Here is an 8,336-nt window from a genome sequence, read left to right as displayed (position 1 = left end):
GTAAGCTGTCAAGCAGCATCTTCATGCTATGTTGTTTGTTTTTGTCGATTCTGCAAGTTGAAATTGAGAGATTTCTTCTAAATTTTGACTGAACACTCTTGGGAGTGAAGGGCCTTATTACAGTTAAGTAATTGATTTTTAATATTAAATTCTTGTTGTAACTGTAATAATTAATTGCAATGAAGTTATCCCAAACTGCAGACTAAGCAGCCGTTTGTCTTTTTCTGCTGGGCTCGCAGCTTCAGTTGCCATTGAAATTCCAAACGCGACTAAACTAATCCTGAAACCTTTAGCCTACTGATAGATTTATTTCATTGAAAAGCGTGAGTTTAAGAAACTGTGGCACGCATGTGACCGATTCGATTATCAGGTTTGATCACGTACCAAACATCGCAATTTGTACTCACCACAAACTTTCAGAATCCGTAGTGTTATAATTAAATGGCCGCTCGATCCTTGTGCCGGCCAATTGATGGTTGCAAGTTGTCCCTTCTTTCAACTTCACGGCGCCAACGACTTGCTTTTCATTTACAGCACTCACGCTATTCTCATTTTCCCAGTGCTCGACGGTAATACCCATCTTTAGAGATGTCATATTAAGCAAAACAGTCGAGAGAAGAATAACTTAACGCACGAGCGATCAATGGATGAAAAGTACATTCAAAGATGAGCGCTAAATGGAATTTCCTTTGTTTCCAACACGAGTAAGATCACGTGGATATTTTGGGAATTGCCATTGCCTTGTAAATAGAATCCGCTGGCTTACCCAATTGCAGTCTTAAGAGAACGCGCAAGGTTTTATTGAGCTGATCGGCGATGTTGACGATGGTTTTACCTTGGATCCATGTTCTGAAGATGAACTAAATAATGATGTGAATTCACTATACGTAAACATAATGGAGAACAATCGAATGTACTACAAATGCAAGATTTGTGGCCGGAAACCGTCGAGGAAACAAAGACTCGAAACCCTGACTTGAGTTGTGTTCACGGCAAAGTTGAGAAACAACCAGAAGGCAATCACAATTTTAAATGTGATTACAAACGTGTTTTACCATCATTATTATAACAGATGGATACCACCTTAGGAAGTATAAGAGCTACCTAGATAATCACAGTGTCCCAGTACCCAAATCAACGAAGTTTGACTGTAACAAGGGCTCAGCGACACGTTCCAACACAGCCATCTCGATTCCTGTTTCGCTTCTACTGAGCTAGCAGCGGTGCCAACAGAGTCAATTGCGTCTCATAACGAAGAAACATTTGTACAAGAGAAGGAAGCGATTATAGTACGGTAGAATTTTTGCCTACAAATTAATGTGCACATTCCGAAGCGTTGACCCATGCTTATGATTATGTTTATGTATTATGATTTTGGCGCATCTCCGGACATGAGACATTTTGCATCACAAGAAAACCTTTTATGACTGGAATCCACGAGGCCTTTGAGGTTAGAGAGCATATCTGTGATATGGGTACATTGGATTTAAATTGACAATTTGCACTTTATGTAACTGACTGCTGCTTTATGGAAAAGTGCATATTTATATTGAGATTTACTAAAACTTAGTTTAAATAATAAATTTCATGATAAACATGAACAGGTATATACATCTCAGTCTTGGTATATTCTGTTTAGCATATCTTTTATTGAACCAGTTTTAAGCCTCTAAAATTACTCCTTGTCTTGAAACCTTCACATTCAAGGTATTGAGAATTTCTCTGAATTATTTGGATTTCAGGGTTATTTATATTGCTTCAAATTCAATTCCCAGAAATTCCCAAGAATTCTACCCTTCTTAACTTAAAGGTGGTAATTGTATAGCTGAGAATTCCTAGGAATTCCTAAGAATTCCAAGTCCTCACAAAACTGGAACCTTCCTTTCCCAGAAATTCCCACTAATTCCAAGCTTTTCATATTACAGCTGATTTGCATAGTTGGGAATTTTTGAGAATTCCTTGGAATTCAGTTTGCAAGGGTTAAGGCTCTAAAGCGAGTCATTACGGTTATCAAAAACAGTATTCAATTGAAGTTTAACTTAACAACCTTTTAAGGTAGACACAAACAGGGCTGTTTATGAGAACAAGCTCTCTGACACGCAAGTATTTTCAAGTTCTCTGGCACGTACGTATTTTGAACGAGCTCTGTGAGCTCATTGACGCTACATGGGTAAATAAAGTATTGATTGATTTTGATATTGATTGATTGACTAGCCTCTTACTTCGGAGAGAAAGGCAGGATCCTCCACACAAGACAGACTAAACACTGATTGAATACTGAAAGAACTTAGAACAGTTAGCACTAAGCCATCTACCCATAGAGTGGCATGTTTTCTTTCCATTTCGGTATCACCCTTGCGATTGAATCTCTAGAAGTAGGAGTCATAAGCCATCTTCAACGCAAACATGTCAGTTGGGTTTTCCATTAATATATCTTCACACGTTAGATATGCTTGGACAGTATTTCTGAGAGAAATGAGAATGGAAGTATATTGTCAGTAATCAATTGCTCATATTGCTGTCCATAAGGGGCTCCTCTGTGAAGGAAAAGGGGATATGGTGAGGACAGCCTCTTTGTCCAACCAAATTGTACCCCTTTTGTCACTCACCCTCTTGAGGTGTAGCGCTGATGACAAGGGAGAAGGGTAGAGGGATTATTTGAGAAATTTCCAGTAGCCACTCATTGCAGCAGAAATTTTACAAATTGTTTTGTACATGACAATTTCATATTTGTAGGTGTAGGTATAATGGTGGGTAGGCAAAACAAATAAGAAATTTTTGCCTTCGAAGATATTTTTAATCTTCCAGAAGTGACGAAGGTGGTGATGATAATTTAGACCGCCCTTACTTTTTAGGCATAAAAATTAGTAGCGAATTCTTGGTGTGAGAGATGTGTTTGCATATTTTCTTGCTCACAACTATAAACTTGTGAGATAAACTATTGTACCATAGATAACTGTAAACAGCTCTACCTGGGGACAGGCAACCAAAATGCACCTAAACAAGATACTCCATCTTCAAAAACGGGGAGCCCGCTCGATGAATTTCTCTAAGTTAAATGTTCACGCTGTTCCACTTTTTATCTCTACCAATATTCTGTCTTTACCTTTAATCTAGTTTAAAAATTGCTCTATCTTAATGCATGATGTCTATAACAAAGTCGTGCCATCTAACATTTCTGCTCCCTTTAGACCCATTAAAGATGCTCATCATTATAACACACGATCTTCTACCACTGGTAACTTCTATATAAACTACTCTCGACTAAATCACTCCATTAATTCTTTTTCCTCTATGAGCACAAAAATTTGGAACTGTATTCCTGATGTTTTGAGACAGCTCCCAAAATATAGTTTCAAGAAAAAAATAACCGAATCCTTACTTCAAATCCTTCTAGACCAGGATTCTTAAATCCTGATATTGATATATTAATAAATGAAATGGCAAGAAACTAGATTTCGTTAAAATAAAGAGTATTTTGAGCTTTTCCTGTTTTGAATTATGTGCTCGTGGCTTCATAATTAATATACCTATGTTTTTGTATTTACTTTTGTAATTGACATCTGTACCTTTGTAATTGTTATTTATTTATTTGTCATTAGAATAATATTATATTAATATGTAATTGACACGTTTCCCATACTACCTGCTTCGATAAGCTTCACTATATTGCAGGTAGTCTTAATTTATAATTTAAATTGTGATTATAAATAAAGACGTTGTTCAAAAGGAACAATCTGTTTAAAGCGTTGCAGTATCTCAGAGATCAAGGATTCAAAGCCCGCACAGGCGTAGAAATTTTTGTAAACGCTTTATTTTTATTACCGCTTAATTACTGTAGTGCTCAATTCTTAATCCACAGTTCACGTATATGATTTCATTTCACAATCATTAAAAATGTGATTAGTCACCCATTTAGATAGACGCGACTGAAAGGAACAGACAAATACTTGATAAAAGTCAAAATTTTGTCTCAGTGATTGACATGACATCTTGTAACACTCACCCTTGTGCCCATTCTTTGACTGCCTTGACATGCAGTCTCTCTCTGTTTGTGATGTTATTCCTGGCAGCTAACCCTTCAAGGGACAGCATGCTGCTCTTCAGCTCTTGATCTGTGTGGATTCCTTTTCCAGATGAGATCAGGTCTAAGCCACACAAGATCACATGACCCATTACAGAAATAAAAACAGGTGATGTCATTTAAATGGGACACTCCACAAAAATGATACCATGAATTAATACTCTTTTAGAATGAAGGTCTGGTTTGTCTTTGAAGCCAGATTCTCAAATACTTCCCTTGCACTGAATGACAGAAACTCTCTCGAATCTGTTACACCATTTCTGGGTTCATGTGACATCCACTGAGCACAATTATTGCTAGCCAATTAGGATAATCAAAGTTAAAAGCACCTTCATGTACATAGACAAAATAAGAGAGATATTCCTTTATAACCAAGATCTACTGCTCTCTAGAAGTCGCCACAAATCATTTTTAAATCACCCAGTCACTAATATGGCAATAACTGAATAATCTAAGTTGTTCAAATTTTTGGAAAGGAATAGTGACTTTGGCCAAGCAGTCAATTTTACTGATAGGAACTAAAAGGAGTGCAAAGACTTAATCACTAAAATGGCAATGGGAATATCCAAGGAAGAATATTTATTTTTGCATACGAGGTATTAGTTTTCAACAACTCAATTAACTCAATATTTGTTTAAATGATTACGATAATAATTCACATTTCTTTTTATATTCAATGTCCTTGACACAAGTATCTACCTAAATCTTATCTCTTCAATAAACAATAGACTATTCCATCCAGAATTGTCTTCAGTCCATGCCAATAAAAAGTTGCACAATAATTGTTATTCAAAGTGCTGAATAGAAAAGTTCTCACCGGCCAAAGTTGGGATCTGCTGCTAATATCCTTGAGACACACTCCTCAATTCCATTGCACTGTTGTCAATCATACCATCCTGTGCACTAATTAAACCAAAAGAAAAAAAAAACAACAACAAACAAACAAATAAATAAACCAGATACATTTTTTCCCACAAGGACGTTAGTTGTCACCAGGCTTAATTGTCATATTTCTCAGGAAAAAGCTACATGGAAGATATGGTATGACCCCAATCATTAGTTACCGTTGGTGATCAACTCAGTTGACTAAAACCAATCTATCTTGTAATGACGGGATTGAACTTTCTTACAAATACTTTGTCTACGGACCAAATGAATTCAAGGCGCGAGTGAAGACTTGTTGACCACATTGCGTTAGGGCATGGAATCATTCTTTAATGACTAAAAAGGCTTCCTGATAAGAGTGGTTATGTGTAGTTTGCTTTAGTTTGTATTGTCAATGATTAAATTTCCAAATACAAATCCCAGGGGGTTATATTCAGAGGGGCTTATCATACGAGGTATTTTTGCATTTCAAATTTGGGGGCTTCTACATGGAGGGGTTTGAACACAGAGGGGCTTAATATTTTCGGAATTTTATGGTAGCCACCTAAACTTAATTTTTAGTTAGAAAAATATAGTTGCTCATATATTCATAAAGATTTTCCTTGTTATTCATTTTGTAGCTATCAATTAATGGTTGCAGGCAGGGCAAAGCTAGATTTACACTTCTCCCACATTGATAATCATACATATTAATTAGGGTTTTTCAAGTTGATCATAAAAACAAATTAATATCTTGCCATACTAGAATTGCGCACAATAAATAAAAATTAAGATATCTGTATCAGTTAAAATTACTAGTTTGATTCTTATGATATTTCACTTTTGCCCTGACACTTGTATAAATTTTCAACCAAAGCCAACCTGTGTTAGGGTAGCATCAAATATTTTTGCTGCATCATTGCTACTTGTCAGTGGTAATCCTTCACTTCTCCAAGCCTACAAAAACAGAGAACAAATGGTTTATTATTATCTTCATGCTTCCAATTCATAACTGAAACCTTCCTTATTCCAAGTTTCAAAATCCAAGCAACTACACTACTTACTCTAGGCTATTAGCAGTGTGGTTCAGTTGTCAAGTAATATTTAATGCTGTGTCAATTTTTTTGGGTGACCAACATTTTCATTCCTGGCAACCACTCCATGATTTTAAGTGGTAAGGAAACACACCTCCTCCCAGAAATTATTTTAAAAAGTGATACATAAAAATGCAGCAGTTTTCATGTGAGTTTCCCCTATCACTTTGCTTTCACTTAACCCCACTCTGGGATAAGTCCTAGAGACTTGTTCCATGTTCTCCATCAACAAGACTAAAAAATCTAAAAGCATTACACAACTCAGCCACTCCCATATTCTTGCCCTTACGGTAACTGGCTTGTTTTTACTTTGAGCTCTCATTGACCCCTAGCCAATAGTTCATTGCCATTTAACAAATGGTAAACACCACAGCATACACTCTAATTATTGATGCACACAGGAGGTTGCTATGCACAAAAGATGCATAAGAGTCATGTGAGGTGATAGCTGAGAGAGACTCTGGGTTAAGCAAACCTCCAACATGTACGCTGTGGTGTTTACCACTTGTTTTATAACCTAACACTGATACATTTCAACAAAGAGCCCCCTTTAATTAGCAAATCACATGAAACCGAAAAAAAATAACACGTATATGTGGAAAACTAGTCTTTACATTTGCTCATGTCAGCAGCGTACACCCATGGGCAAATGGTGCAATTACTAAGTTGACCAATCAGAGCACACACTTTACTGTGGTTATGTCGAACTTATAATAGTCATCAGGGTGACCTTGTTATGTTACAGACATTGCACTTTTCAAATGAAAATTAATCTTTTGTTATCATGCTAACTAGATACTGGTCTATATCACAACAAGGTTACCTTCAGCCTCATTGCAAATCAAAGGCTTGGCAACCATTAGTACACAACTTTAAAATGGTCTATTTTAACTGAATATTCTGAATGTCTGTTATCATTATTTTGATTTTGTTATTTGGACACTCCATCAAAATGCTAATAAAAAATGAGTACCATAATTGAACTTCATAAGCCAATTGAGCAGGTCAAACTAGTAGTCAATCATTTAAGTGGGTTTATAATGCAGTGAACAGTGGCCTGTCTTCATCCAAAAATAAAAAAAATTAAAAAAAAATTAAATTAAATTAACAAGGTGTTTTCATTTGTAATGACTACATAAGGCATGGTCTAACAAATGGTCCAAAAAGGCTAAATGCCTGGCACTGCAAACCTAATAATAGTATTCCACGTTTGTTCAAAAAATGCAGAGGGATTCTAAAAACTACATCAGAGGACAAACCTTCCCAAATCAAGAAATATTTGACATCAGTGTTTGCATGGTATGCCCAAATTATGACATTTCTTCAACTAAAAACACCGACAACTTGAAATTTTTGGGATCCCTTGACTTCGTACGTAAGACAACCACCTAATTAAGTCTCTTAAGGAGTTTGAAAGAAGCTTTCGGCAAGGAGTTGACATCATAATATGCACATTGTAAAATAAATTATAGTGAAACTGTGAAGAGTAAGATGCTATAAAAACAAAACATAAACAAAATATATTCGCTCCGAGTTCCTAGGGGAGCTCGGACACGCTGAACCGGGGGTTAAATAACGCATTTATTTCAGTTAAGGTCTATTCAACTTGTTGTCAGTTTGTTCCTCCCAAAATCTTCCAACTAATGATAAACGAGGTAGGACACACTTACCTACATCAAATGACGACTGAAACGTTATTTAGTGTACCATGACTGTGCATAACACGTTGACTCGTGTTAACAAAATTTCCTGCTTAAAGATAAAACCCAATATTTTTCACTTACGTCAAGATCCCTCCAGTTACTGCGCATATAAGACATTCCGAGGGAAAAAAATGCAGTTTTAGCGTGCTTAATGTTCCTTTACTTGTAATAACTGCACATTACAGAACACGGAAAAAGTGCGGCCCACTGTAATGAAGTCAGCGGTGCATAGCAGGAAGCAAAATCTGGAAACAGAAAACAGGTGTCGGAAAGCGTGAAGTAAGAACAACGGAATATGCTCTCAGTGTTGCCTTTTATATAGCTAGCAGGCGTAATTTTGGCGGGCGAGTGCTCAGTATTATCTTTGACTTTTTTACAGCAACGGAAGGTTGGACAGAGAAAAAAATATTTACGAAAGGGGGCGAGCGAGCGGCGATCAAAAAGAGAGGGGATGTCAGTGCGGCAACGAATATTTTTCGCCTTTCCCCATTCCCCATCTCTTTTCCCCACCGTTGACTCTAACTCCAAATCAAATATGGCAAGTTTAATAAACGATTGCACGCTTTATTCGCCCTAATAAGATGCTTGCAC

The 8,336-nt window shown here is 36.6% G+C and overlaps 1 pseudogene across 1 annotated transcript; it reads right to left on the bottom strand.

Moving 5' to 3' along the window:
• Positions 1-2,104: 2,104 nt before the first annotated feature.
• LOC148737685 (tetratricopeptide repeat protein 38-like) lies at positions 2,105-7,943 on the bottom strand (annotated as a pseudogene). Its single transcript, XR_015996177.1, has 4 exons — positions 7,827-7,943; positions 5,831-5,905; positions 4,007-4,987; positions 2,105-2,466 (listed from the first exon to the last, which is right to left on the bottom strand). The product of XR_015996177.1 is annotated as a tetratricopeptide repeat protein 38-like (transcript).
• Positions 7,944-8,336: the final 393 nt, after the last annotated feature.

The sequence above is a fragment of the Stylophora pistillata genome, chromosome 2, assembly GCF_964205215.1.
Source record: "Stylophora pistillata chromosome 2, jaStyPist1.2, whole genome shotgun sequence".
NCBI lineage: Eukaryota > Metazoa > Cnidaria > Anthozoa > Scleractinia > Pocilloporidae > Stylophora > Stylophora pistillata.
Note: the sequence above shows the minus strand (reverse complement) of the source record. Positions and strands in the feature narration are given on the sequence as shown.